This window comes from Pteropus alecto, unplaced genomic scaffold (assembly GCF_000325575.1).
Source record: "Pteropus alecto unplaced genomic scaffold, ASM32557v1 scaffold131, whole genome shotgun sequence".
NCBI lineage: Eukaryota > Metazoa > Chordata > Mammalia > Chiroptera > Pteropodidae > Pteropus > Pteropus alecto.
In genome coordinates this window covers 14,615,336-14,629,357 of record NW_006434709.1, presented here as the reverse complement: position 1 = coordinate 14,629,357, position 14,022 = coordinate 14,615,336, and the positions used below count along the sequence as shown (strand labels likewise).

At 34.0% G+C, this 14,022-nt stretch overlaps 2 pseudogenes; one reads left to right on the top strand and one right to left on the bottom strand.

The window, feature by feature from the left end:
• Positions 1 to 3,841: 3,841 nt before the first annotated feature.
• On the bottom strand, positions 3,842 to 3,960 carry LOC112478023 (annotated as a pseudogene).
• An 8,992-nt stretch (positions 3,961 to 12,952) lies between these two features.
• On the top strand, positions 12,953 to 13,071 carry LOC112477958 (annotated as a pseudogene).
• Positions 13,072 to 14,022: the final 951 nt, after the last annotated feature.

Sequence of the window (14,022 nt, the reverse complement as noted above, 5' to 3'; positions counted from 1 at the left end):
ACCTAAGGAAGTCTCCAGTATCTTAAAATAACTCTAACTGTGGCAATTGCCTGATTTTAAAAGGCCTTACTGTACATTATTCTGTATGACATAATAGTCACATTGCTGTATTGATAACAAGCCTTTTCAGAGATTTAATGGCTTTTACAAAAACTTCTCCCTCATTTCTCTGAGCCACCTGGGGAGAATGTACATTTCTCAATACTCTTTCCACAAGCCCCACCAAAAAATGAATAACTTCTGTGGAATCCCACCCAATTTAGAAGTCACCCTTCATGGGAATGCCAGACTTTCTTTCTACCAGAAACCCAGGTTTCAGGATGATTTACTGATGATGTCCTCACATGTAAAGATTCAGAAGTAAAGTGATGCCTTTCAAATGGGGCCAAGAAGAACTGAGGATCCTGGCCTGCTTCTAACCACATTAATTCCAATCTCCCTCCAGATCAGAACTCTTTACCATCTTAGTAAATTAAATACTTCATATACGTCTACCAATTGAGTCCTATTGATAGGCATATAAAAATTAAAGTCCGCTATCTCAAAGTTAAGTTTGTTTTACTTTTGACTACTGACCTTCCTTTGTAACCCACTGGTTACCAGAATAATGTTTTCATATGAAAAGACAATTAAAAAAATACCAGGAAGAACAAAAACTGTACAAAAATTAAAGGTCTGTATATGAAGCAAACTAAAATGTGGTATCATTTTTGAGCAAGTATTGGAATATTGAGAGAGAGAGAGAGAGAGAGAATCCTTTGTCCTTGATATCATGTTCCTTTGAGAGGCCTGAGGTTCCTGTCGATAAATTTTATTTCTTTTCCTAATGGCCCAAACATACTACGTTGTTTTACAGTGAATGACACTTATATGCTCATAATGCTATAAAGCTTACTTGTTGGATTTGAATTTTTAGCATTAACTTATGGACAAAGCATAGGCAAATCAATAATAATCACATCTGAAAATAACATCTACACCTAGACCTCTAATGCCATACACAATAACAAACTCCAGGGAAAGAAGAGTTGACGATTTGAGATTTAAAAGACACCATTTGTAAAATTAAAAACAAGTGACAAACTGATATGAACTATATTAAGAACTTCTCTAAGTCAAAAAGAACATTAATAATTGAATAGAGAAGATGAGCAAAGATTATGAAAAGGCAATATATAGGAGAAATACAAAAGGGAATGATCTTCAATGTCATTGGTAAAATGAAAAGGCAAATTAAAACCTAATAAGATATCTTTTCTGTCCTATCATGTTGACAAAAATTAAGATGAGGATGTGGGGAACTGGGCATTTTCATGCACTATGGTGGGCATGTAAATTAATAAAGCCCTTCTCAGAACAATATGGCATTCTCCAACAGAATTTAAAATGTTTATATCCTTGGCCTTTTGTTTCCACATGTAGTAATCTATACGAAAATATTACTCACATAGTAACAAAGATGCATGTAAAAAGATTATCATTGCATATTACATAACAGAGTTGGACACAATTGTCCCGTAAAGAGGTGAATGGCTACATAAATTATGGGTTATTCATTTTATATGCATAAACTTGAAGAGATATTCCTAATATGTTACCTGAACGAAAACAAGTATCAGCACAATGACTGTTTTTATTTAAAAAAAAAAAAAACTATATATATTCTAAACATGGAAATGTTCCCAAGCCTTATTCATCATTTAAAATTCAAGTCATAATGCATTTATTTTTGTTTCCAAGATACACAATTATATATATACATGCATATACACATATATGCATGTACATGTGTATATGTGTATATTAAAACTGGAATGAAATAGCCTAAATCAGGGTTATTCTAAGTCAGTAAGGAAAACAAAAGGAAAGACTAATTTTTAATAAGAATATATTTATTACTTTTTTGCATAAGTAAAACACAAAGTGAATTTATTCTATATGAATACAGACAGACAATAAAGTCATTCTAAAACATAAAGGAAAAACAATAGTGAAACAGGAAATAAATCAACCTGAACCATAGGACCCAATCTCTCTATCTCTATGCCAGCACTACTTAGCTGGGTTAAGGGCTGCCAGCTTACTGTTTCCTATGTTCTAGATTGAAAGTTTAAAAAGTAAAGGGTCAAGTCTTTCAAAAATAAATTCTCTTATTTAAATTAATCAAAAGAAATGGTTATTCTTTTGAATTTATCCTTCTTTAAAAATTTTGGTTTGCTAGCAATAAAATCTTGAACCAAGGGAAGATTAAATGGAAGCAGAATGTATCATTTAATAAGGAAATGAAGGTAAGAATCCTGCCTCAACTCAAAAAAATCAATTACCAGTACAGAGTTAGACTACCAAAGGAAAATACTACAGTAAAAAGTACAGTAACAAAAATAAATTTTATCAAATAGTTAAAGTAAAAAGATATACAATTTTCTTTGTTAACTGTTGAGCTTGAACAAAACTTTTTGATACTTTATGCATAATTCGTTTAACAACAGGCTACGTTGTGTTACAATGGAGTGGGGCACACATCTAATCAGAAGAGTAATCTTTGTGGTTTTCTAGAGTTTCAAATATCTCAAGGCACATCGAAGAATTATAAACAAATGAACAAATCTGTAATTGGCAGTTTTTAAAACAACGTCAACCTATGATATGTCTTAACCACAAAATATCTGGGAATTGATGACTCAATCATATTCCGCAAGTGCATAATTGAAGACAAATCCTGTATCAGCCAGAAATGCCTGCTACATCTTGGCCAGATGACAGTAAACTCTCGGAAAATCTTCTACAATTTCGTTCTAGTGAGGACTATTACCTCGAGTTCTCCTCAGACCACTGTCTAGGGAGAAAGTTCTTAATATATTTGATTTAATTTTAACATAATGAAAACGACCTTTTACTCAGATTTAGACATGGTATTGACCATAGAGATGAAAGTTATCATCTTGAAGACATCTGAAATAGCTTCCTGCATTAAGAAAAGTGAGATGTTTTCATTCCCATTTTGCAAACGAAGCAAGTCGAGTTTAAAGAAGAAATCACATAGAAACGGTAGACTGAATTTGCGATCTTCCTATAGCAGCACCGATTCTCTCAGTCTATCATGTTATGTATACCCTTTCCAAATTCATTCTATGGTACTAATGTGTTTTGGCTGTACGACTAGTTCATGAAAGCATTAATAGCATTAGTTAATATAGAGGTAGCATATATGGACAGATATGCAGTAAAATCTACTTGAATTATTTATAAGTTTTTCCTTTCTAGCACTCCTTTCTGATCTTTCCAAATCTCTGGACTTAGGGTTCATGTAATTCATCCTGAGCCTTTATCCTTAGTGTATATTTCTCTTAAGAAAAATCTATCAAATGATTAAGAAATTATTTTTTTGCAAAGACTAACATCTTTCATCTAGGAGTGTGATGCATTTCTTCCCCTTCCTCATAACTTTCCCATCTTCGGTTCTTGGAAATAACCTGCTTGCCTAGATCCTTTGACTTTTTGTCCTATCAGAAAGGATGGGTTTGTTGATAAGAGGATATATACACAGAACTCTCGTGAGCATGTTTTGTATTTTTCCATTTCTCTCTCTTCAAGTTCTTATATATTTTTTAAAAATATTTTCTGGGTAATTGCACGTGATTCAAATGTTTAAAACTCTAAAGAGATTCAAAGGCAAAAAAAAAAAAACATTCTATTTCATGTCAGATCAGCAAGTAACGGTCTAACTTTATTTTTTATTTTATTTTTTTTTAGGCGAGGCAAACTTTGGTCTACCTCACAGATGCAAGGACCTTGTCAGTTTACCATCCCTTATTTATTTAGTTAGTTAGTTAGTTTTTCACTCCTATAGCACCTGGTCTTCCTAGGTGGTCTTCCATCCAAGTACTAACCAGGCTCGACCCTGCTTAGCTTCTGAGATCAGACAGGATCAGGCTTGTTAAGGGTAGCATGGCCGTAGACAAACTGGTCTAACTTTAGACTATAAAAAAGTACATTGGGTTACCTTTTCTTAGAATCCCTGAAGAATAATGATCCTGACTTTTACTGCCTCATCTAATATTACAGAAATGATTTTAATCTATGGCTTTGATTAAACAACAAGGGCAACTAGAAACAATAACATAACGCATGAGAGGCTGAAGCTGCTGAAATCTTGAGCACATTTATTGTGTCCTGAAGTAGATCAGCATAATACAGATAAACCTTAGGAGACATGTCTATCTCTACTTCAGAACTGAATTTAGTGAAACTTGCCTGCTCTTGAGTGCTGTTTATTTTTGCTTGTACAGCTCGAATCCTGTCAGAATAAAGTTTCTCTGGAATTATGTTGTAGTGACCATCATCTGGGCATTGAAAATCTTTAGTTATACAAGGAGTTATTGAAATGGAATCTGACTTTTATTTCTTTAAGGTAAAGGAAAAAGTATAACTAACAAATAATAATCAAGATATTTATATTCTATCATTTATTTTTCAGAATATCTCTAGATTTATCATCCTCATTATAATCCCAAGGTGTGACTAGATCAAGTATATTTACACTTCACAGAGGGGTCTGAAGTCACATGGATAAGGAAAAAGGAAGTACTAAATCACTAAATCCCAGTCTCCTCCTTTTCCTCTTTGGTTTTTTTCTTTTTTTGGTTCCATGTATCTATTCCTATTTTGGTTCCTTTTTTTTTTTCCCGCCCCCCCAATCTTAGTTTTCATGTTAAAGAGAAAACTACAGGCTCAAAATGACGTCCCTCATGTTAAAGCTCATGGTATCAACCTAGATTTAATGTCTAAGCTAACTGCAGCTTCAACCTCTCCCAGAAGCGTCATCTTAGTCAACCAGCCTGGAATTTTCTGGTCATTATCAATGAGGTCATCCCTCACGTGGGCCCTCTCCATTCCCACCCTGCTTTTGGACGAAGCAGTCTGCATGATAAAAGCTTTGGTGTCCCTTTCCCTCAAACAGACATGCCCTGAACTAAAATCATCCTTTCTTTTGCTACTATCTTCTTCCCTACCCTTCTTCCACCTATAAAAACCTTGCACAGTCCCTCAGAAATGCCTTGTAGTTGCTAGGCAGGAAGCTGCCCGATTCATGAATTGCTTCATTAGATCTTCAAATTTACTTGACAAAATTTTGTTTTTAACACCATATTGCTATTCCTCATTTATGTTCCCATATTTCTCTGGTTCAGTGCAGACCATTTAGGGTGAAAATGCCTAATTTAATACTTCAATAGAAAGCACTCAATAAATACAGATGGGTTTTCATTGAATTATTTATACAATTGGCAAGATTCATTCACTTATGCTTATTGTCTATGTGTTTCCATAAGAATATGTCCGTTATTTCTGCCTGTTATAGCAGTATCTATCTGAAACAGCAATAAGGTTATGCTGTTTTACAGAATATAGCACACCAAGAAAATCCCAATCCTTCCTTTAAACAGTATCTTTCAAAAACATTTTTGAAAATATCATCTCTTGTCTTTACGCAATGAGATAGCACTGAAAATACACTACTGACTTATCCAAATAGTTTGGGGTAAGAATTTCCATAGCAGACTTTTCACTGAACTATAAACCAGTTTTGTCCCCAAATGGACTCCAGTTCACCTTAGGAAATGTAAATGACAGAGGACAAGAGAGAAAGAAAAAGAGAAGGGGGGAGGCAGAAACTTTTAAAATTCTATAGGATTAAATAATTCAAGTGAATCAGAGATCTTATCTACTGCTAGTCCCCCAAAAAAGATTTCCACCTGGAAGGGTTTTGTCTTCAAACAAAGGTGTTATTTTAATGAACACAAGCTAAGTTTTTAAACTACTTCTTATACCTAGGAGCTAAAAACATTTAGTTGAGGACAGCTGAGGCATTTGTGCATTAAAATTGGGAATTTACATTGCAATTGACTTTATTCTCCTCTTTGATTTAATATTTACAGGTTTTTTGTAAGGGACCTACATACTGTATAGATATCTTAGGCTTAGAGAAGCGGTCCTCCCATTGCATCAAAACTTTTCAGACTTTCAAGGTTAATGCTAGTCTTTTGGATCATTTAAAATGATAGAGAGGAGGAGTTGTACCATCAACAAACTCTTACCCATATTTTAACAGCACTTTAAAATTTTAATTCTTTTAAATCATGCCTTTGCCAAATCTAACCAATTTACCTTGAACCACTGCAGCCACTACATTGACCCTGCCCTTCAGAGACAGCAAAGTAACTATAGCTTTTCAAATAATATGCTCTAACCTATGCTCTTACTAAATTTGCAATTCATTTCAATACTTTTCCTTTTAGCATTGACAGAAAGCTTTTGCAGGCTTTTCTCTTACCACCCAGTGTTCCTTCTCCTCTTTACACATTCTTAGAGAAATATTTTAGCTGCCAAAAGTATCCCCATTAGTAAAGAATTTAATAAAATTATAAATGATAACTTGAATAAAAGCCCTTTAAAAAAAAAGTAGCATTTTCTTCTATTTTACTCTGAATTTAAAGAAATCTGCTTCTGTAACAGCATTTCAGAATTTTGGCAGCTCATCTTCCAGTTACATTTAAAATTTAAAGGGAGAAATATTCATCTTTAATGAGCTAGAATGGAAGCATTTCTGTGTCATCAAAAAGGAATTCATTTGTAAATTTGGAACTTGTTTGACAGAAAGAATTTTAACAAAGCAGGTTTGACCTGTAAAGAAACACCTAATGCTTCAGAACTATTTTCTAAAAATGCACATACTGCATTCACTGTAGAGCTCAAATATGCCCTGAGCACAGAAACTGAGAATACTAATCTATCTTAACAATTGTAGAGTTTAGAGACAAAGTTTCACATTTTCTGCTGGAAAATTCACTCTGGGGGTGATGAGGAACAGATTCTGATCCATACCCTGCTAAAAATCTGATATTGGGCAAATATCTTCACTGGACTGGCTCAATTTCCCTTTTTTTTTTTTAAAGAGTGGCAGATACTCTGTTCTATCAGGTTATTTCTGGTTCTTTCATTCTAATATTTATAAATTGTGATGGATGTCCAGTTGTCTTTAGTTCTGCTAACAAATCTACCCAAATCAGGTAAGTGAAGTTTTGCTAAAAAATGTCAGTCTGTAAAAAACATTTGAAGTTCTTGGGGCAAATTTCAGAGGAGGAAAGACATACTTAATGTTGTAATCTATTGAGGATACTTCTGGGGAGGAAGATTTTCCTTTTACTCTTCTAGGTTCTTCTGGCTGGTCTAAGAATTGACTTGAGACAAATTAACAGGAGAAAATCAAATTTAATTTTGTACGTACAGGGCTCCCAAAGATATAAGACCCAAGGACAAGTCAGGCAGTTTAGACTTATATGGCATTTTGAGCTAAGGAATGGGATTAGGGCCTGAGGCTTCCAAAAAGAGGGTAATTCACAGGAAAATAACAATGGCAGATGTTTGGTAATTAGATGTTTGCCCTGCCATACAGATAGGTCATTCAGATAAAAAGTTCTCTCTGATAATCATAGCTCTGAGACTGTCCCCCTATCTAAATTCTTTTAGTTAGTTAAGAGATAGTTAAAAGTTTTTCTTGAATCTGCTGAGTCTTAATTGCTCTCAGCTCCAAATAATCTACATGCCAAAAAGGCATGTTCTGGAGTCATGAACACTAGCCTCAGTACAAAGCTGAATAAAACACACTTTCTGCTCTTCATAGTTTCACTGCCTACTATAAGGAAAAGAGAAATCAGTCTACTATAAGAAATCTACTATAAGAAAAAACAAATCGTGGCAGCCAAGGTATGAACCAGAAACAGAAATGAAAGCTTTTTTTCCCCAGAGACATCATAGAAGGCTTTCTAGGAAAGGTGACAGTATTACATAGTCATGTGCACTTAACACACAATAAGGATGTATCCTAAGAAATTCTGTGCCTCAGTTTCCTCTTCTTTAAAATGGGGGTAATAATAGTACTTATCTCATGGAGTAGTTGTAAGGATTAAATGTATCCAAATATGTACAAATGCTTAGAACAGCACTTTCCCTATACTAAGCCCACATCAGTATGAGGGGTTTACTTAAATTACTATTGTTCTGAAAAATGATTAGATGTTGGCTAGGAATTCAAAAATGAGGGGCATTTTGGGCAGAGAGAGTAATAGATATAAAGTGGGTTTTCTTTATTAAAAAAGAATGGGGTGTTTATGAGATTTCAAAGAGTTCCTGGAATATTGGGTTTACCTGGAGGAGTGGGTAAAGATGGAGCCAAAGGGATGTACATTTCATGAAGATTTTCTGCAACATTTGATTGTACATTTAAAATAACCGAAAGATTTAAGAGGCGGAAAATATTTATCTAGGTTCCTGTGAGACATCTTATAGGTACAAGAAATGTCGGTGTTAGATGTAGGAATTACACCCCAAAAAATGTAGGCTTTCAATGTAGGAATTTTTAAAATCTACGTTTTAAACCTGCAAGTAGATAATAATTTTAATAGTTTGCACTTGTAAACACATGACTAGATGAGTATGAGTAGTTTCAATTTTCTCAAAGAATAAAACCTAAATGGTTAACTCTGAATTTTAGTATTTTCGTATTACTTTGAAGCTTCTGTTTTAAATCTCAGAAAGAAAAAAACACTGTGGACAACAGACATATCCTGTATTTGTTTACATTACTATTTTATTTATATAGTAATTCTATTTCCCATTCATTTCTCCAAGTTTTTTCTATGGGATTATGAATGTTAGCTACAGAAATATATAGCTTGATACATCAGAAATCTGTCCAAAATGGCCATAAGAAGAACTTAAACTTAACACAGATCTTAAATGATGATGCAGATATAGACCCTGTAAGGAACTGTGGGTTTGTGAGTAGAATTGTGAAATTCTTTATGTACTAGTTATAATTTTATCAATACTTCCAATTTAGGATAGGACTAGATCACATTCAATTTTATCACATTATCTAGTTAAGAAACAAAAGCATGTTCCACCTATCTAATGCTCATGAAATAGTCTAGGAATTCCTTTGATGCATTTTTAAAAATCTTCAAGCCATAAATAAAAATACGCCTTGCTTAGAAGGTGGTTAAACACAAAATCAGTACTCCTAGGGGAAAAGAATAAAAGGTCAAATCTCAGCCTAGATGCTCTGAGATCTGAAAGCCAAGAAGAAAGACGAAGTGGGTGAACTTTCTTGAATATGTATTTGAGATGTACTGTTACCTAGTTGATAAAAATTAAGAACCACTTTAGTAGGCTGCAAAGAAGCCCCACCACCACCACCTCACAAATAAACAAACCTGAAAACAGACACTGTATTTTTATAGAAATATACAAAATCCCTGCTGATACATCAAATCACTTGGAAAATCCAAATAAGTCTGTCCCCTTTCACCATGTCCTCTGCCAGAGAGCAGGCTCTTATTTTCAAATGGGCTCTAGGATATATGCAATTGATAAAGGCTCTACAGTGGCCCATAATATGTTTTACGGGTTTACTGACTCACTAAAGAAAAAAGTTTAGAATTTATCATTCTAAATGTCCAAGATTATATGTTCACATAATCTTTGCCCTAGGCTAGACATGGCTCTCAAAATTTTTGAGATTAAAGGGAAATGTCTGTGAAAGATATAAGAAACAGATATATATTGTGTTTCCTAGACAGCTCTCAGGACTACTTCACATACTTAACAAATATTAACAATAAAAAAGAGCATTGGCTTTGTGGGTTATGCATATATTGATATTTACCATATGAGAAATCTTAAATATACTTAATAATTTACTTAAAAGTAGCAGGAATAACCCATGACAACATATTTTCATTAAAAAAAAAGCTTCATTTCTGAAACATAAAAGGAATGAGAATAGCATTTTTATATTTTTGTAAATGTCTTTTAATAATAGTCTTAAAAGACTACTGGATTCCCATCCATTCTATTGCATTATGTTATTTTGGCTGAAAGATACAAAGACAACCTTATACAGATATTTAGTTAGAAAAGGAAGGAGTATTTTAATAGCCTTTTCAGATAACTGTGGCTATTACTTTTTATACTATATCCAAACTCAACAAATGGTAGTTTCTTAAAGTTTAGTTGCAATGTAAAATTTGTATCAATGAATATTTATTTTATACTCCATTTCATTAAAATTACTGATCTATCTTGTGCTATGAATGGATCTTTTATCCATGCATGATTTTGTAATAACATGTTTTGGTCATTTTGAAAATATTAGTTCATGAGTTATACAGATCTTCCAAATGTTGACACCTTTCATCATATATCAAAAAAAAAATCATCAATATATCACTGAGCTCATCAAAAAAAGTCTTTGTAGTTATTTCAAGTAAAAACAGTGCTCCATAACTAGGTGTCTGAATTAGCTTTCAACTCAACCACACAAACACTTTTTCTCATTTAGTAGGAATATAGTCATCTTCAGTGTGCAACAGAAGTGCTTTACGTGTACATTCCCTTTTTAACACAAAATATTAAAAAGACATACTCAGGGATCAAAACTTTGTACTTTTTTATCGCTTCATTGAGGACAGTCTCTTTTCTTTTTAAAGCACATGTGTAATGGTAGAGAATATAGTTTGAAGGTGCTGCCTTGATCTACGCTAAGGTATCAGCAGTTCTGTTATTCCTTTTGCACCACCAGTACAAATATCAGCACAATGTATATGGCAAATAACATCTTAGTATTATTATGAAAGTAGTCTTAACCTCACAAACCTTTTAAAAGGGTCTCAGAGATCCCAAGGGGTCTGCAGACTACAATTTGGGAACAAATGTCTTAGCCCATCTGGTCTTAAAATGATTCATATGACCTCAAATCTCCCAATTTTTCCCCTAGTATCTCTCCTGTCTATTTACAGAGCCTATGGAGGTTGAAAATGATAGCAGCCAATCCTAGCTTTCCCTGCTGCCTGAAATCCAACTAATAGTTGACATCACTCTAATTGCTAACAGGTAAATCATCAAATTGATAAGTAAATTAGTGGTCAGGGCTATTTTGATTTGTAACACCTACTTCTTCAGGACTACAAAATTAAATCATTCAAAGAAAATGATTAAAGTTTCTACTGCTGGGCATATATTCAAAGAATTAAAAGCAGAATCTTGAAGAAGTATTTGCATATTCATGGTTCTAGCAGCTAGGAGATGGAAGCAACAGAAACTGTTCATCCACAGAAGAATGGATAAAAAAATATGTCATATTCAAACAATGGGATACTATGCAGACTTTAAGAGGAAGGAAATCCTGTCACATGTTACAACATGAATGAACCTTGAGGACATTATGCTCAGTAAAATGAGCCAGTCACAAAAAGATAAATACTCTCTGATTCAACTTACATGAGGCATCTAAAGTGGTCAAATTTTTTACCACAACAACAAAAAAAAATTAAGAAAGAAAGAAACCAAGGCACTGAGACTATAAGTTTTCTGTATTCACATAACTTTTAAGTGGCAAATTTGGAGAACTCAGGTCTCAGGACCATTCTTGTAGCTACTTGCAGAAATAAACCTTGTGTCATGGGCATTAGGGTCTAAAGTATTAGAAAATAAAGATTGCAATGACATATAAGTAAAATAATCCAAAATATAATTCACAGAAGCCAAACAACAGCTCAATTCAACAAGCATTGGCTGAACATATAAAATGTGCCAGACTCTATGCTAGATACTAAAAATAAAGAAATAAATATGTTCCCAGCTCTTTCGAAGCATAGCCTGGGAGGTCTTGGGATGTGTGTGGGAGGTAGGGAGAAGATTCTGGAGGTATTAAGGACTCCTATTTTGTGACTCACAATTAGAATTAATGAGTTAAAAATGGGGAAGAGTGGGAAGTCTTTCAGGCAAAGAAAATAACATCAACAGAGCTGAAATACTGAAAACGCTCAGTAATACACATATTGTAGAATCATGAAGTGTGAGGTGGGAAGTGGTAAAGACAAAGCTGGAAGTAGAGGCCAAATTAAGTAGGGCCTCATAGGCCAAGCTGAAGAGCTTTGGATATTCGAGAATATATATTTCTCCCTGCCATCTGACAGGTTACCAGCGTATAGAGAACAGGTGACACCATGTCAACAACCACCTATGAGACGCTGAGTATGTCATTTCCACTATTGGGGCCACAGATTCTTTATCTGTTACAGGGGGAACTTAAACTAGATGGCCTCCAAAACCAATCACTCCTAAATTTCAAATCTAGAGTCTATATTTCATTCTAAAGAAGAGTCAAAGTTGGCAATTAAAATGCTTCTCTCTGTTAAAAATAAATAAATAAAAATAAATAGATCTATTCCATACACCTCATGGAAAAATCGAAAGATCCAAAGAACCAGAAATAAAAATGTATATAAACTGCCTTATCAATTAGATTACTAAATGCAAATCAAAACTAAATAATGTTCAAAATGCTTCAGACATACTGACAATATTTCTTGAGCTCTCACTCTATGCCAGATAATTACCTGTATTATCTCATTTAATCTTCAACAACCTTTGAAATTGGTCTTCCTGTCTTCATTTTAAATATGAGGAATCATAGGTTTAGCATATTAAAAAACTTACCCAAACTCCACTGTAAGGAGGTGGCAGAAGTGATACAGATCTGTCTACCCTAAATCTAATTCTCTCCTTGGATTTTCCAATCACTAGAATTCTTATACAAATAAGTGAAAAGAACATGCTATTTTTGGAGTATTCATATACTTAATTTACATAAGATCCAACATTTCCTTTCTCATTTCTATATGTTTATGCTTCACTTTGCATGCTTAGAAAAATGTAAAAACATAACAATAATAGTTTTAAGCTACTGAATTACTGTTTATCCAAAAATTATCTGTTCAGAATAAATGAAATTATATTTTCAACTGCCGAGGCTGTGCCCAAATTCTTTTAAACAGCCAAAAATGGTTTTAAGCAGTCACTCTAAGTTTATTCATGTATTAAAATAAGCCTTGTCTACAGCCATGCTACCCTGAACAAGCCCAATCCTGTCTGATCTCGGAAGCTAAGCAGGGTCGGGACTGGTTAGTACTTGGATGGGAAACCACCTAGGAAGACCAGGTGCTGTAGACATAAAAAATAAAAAAATAAGGGAATGTAAGCTGACAAGGTCCTTGCAATTTGTGAGGTCAACCAAGGGTTGCCTCACCTAAAAAATAAAAAAATTTAAAAAGATAAAATAAGCATTGAAACGCTAACCAAAAAAAAGAGGGGGGGGGTAGGATTATACTAAGATTAAATTAAGAGGCTCCTTAAAACAAAAATCCATGAGGTTCTCATAGACACCAACAAATCCTAGTTTCTCAGGGATTATTTCCAAGGAAGGAAAATGAAGATCCTGAGGACCTGGCTGTTGTTACTAAACAGAAAAAGCAAACAATCAAAATGAAATAATCAAGGCAATTCCAGTGATTATTTATAGGAGCTTTGACAGCTTGGTTTAACCATTACAGCTTTTCCTTACCTTTAGATCAAAAATGTTTTTCCCTCTAAATCTAATATGTTTAATTCTACTTTGGGCTTTCTGGGATCCTAACCAGCTAAAGGCATATGATGAGCATGACAGCAGTAAGAATGGTGAACACTGTAGCCAGAGCTATGAGACAGGAATTGCATTAAGCAGGTCAAACCTTAACCAAACAGTGGTTCTCAAACTTGAGTGTGCATCAGAATCCCTGGCAGGGCTTGTTAAAGTACAGGTTACTGGACCTCATGCCCAGGGCTTCTGATTTAGTAGGTCAGGGGTAGGGCCCAAGAAGTTGCATTTCTACTACCTTCCCCCGTGATGCACTCTGAGAACCACATCTATGCTTAGTTTTAGAAGTCAAGCTGATGTCCACCTTGTAACCAAGTAGCCTTATTGTTTACAGAGGACTATTCTTCAGGTACATAGTAGACAGTTTTAAATAAGCAGACCTTTTTGGTTATTTGCTAAATATAAAACTAATCAAACTTTAATGGCAGGTAAAATTAATTGATACTGTTAAGTTTAGAGTTTTAAGTTTCGATTTGTGCTACAAATAT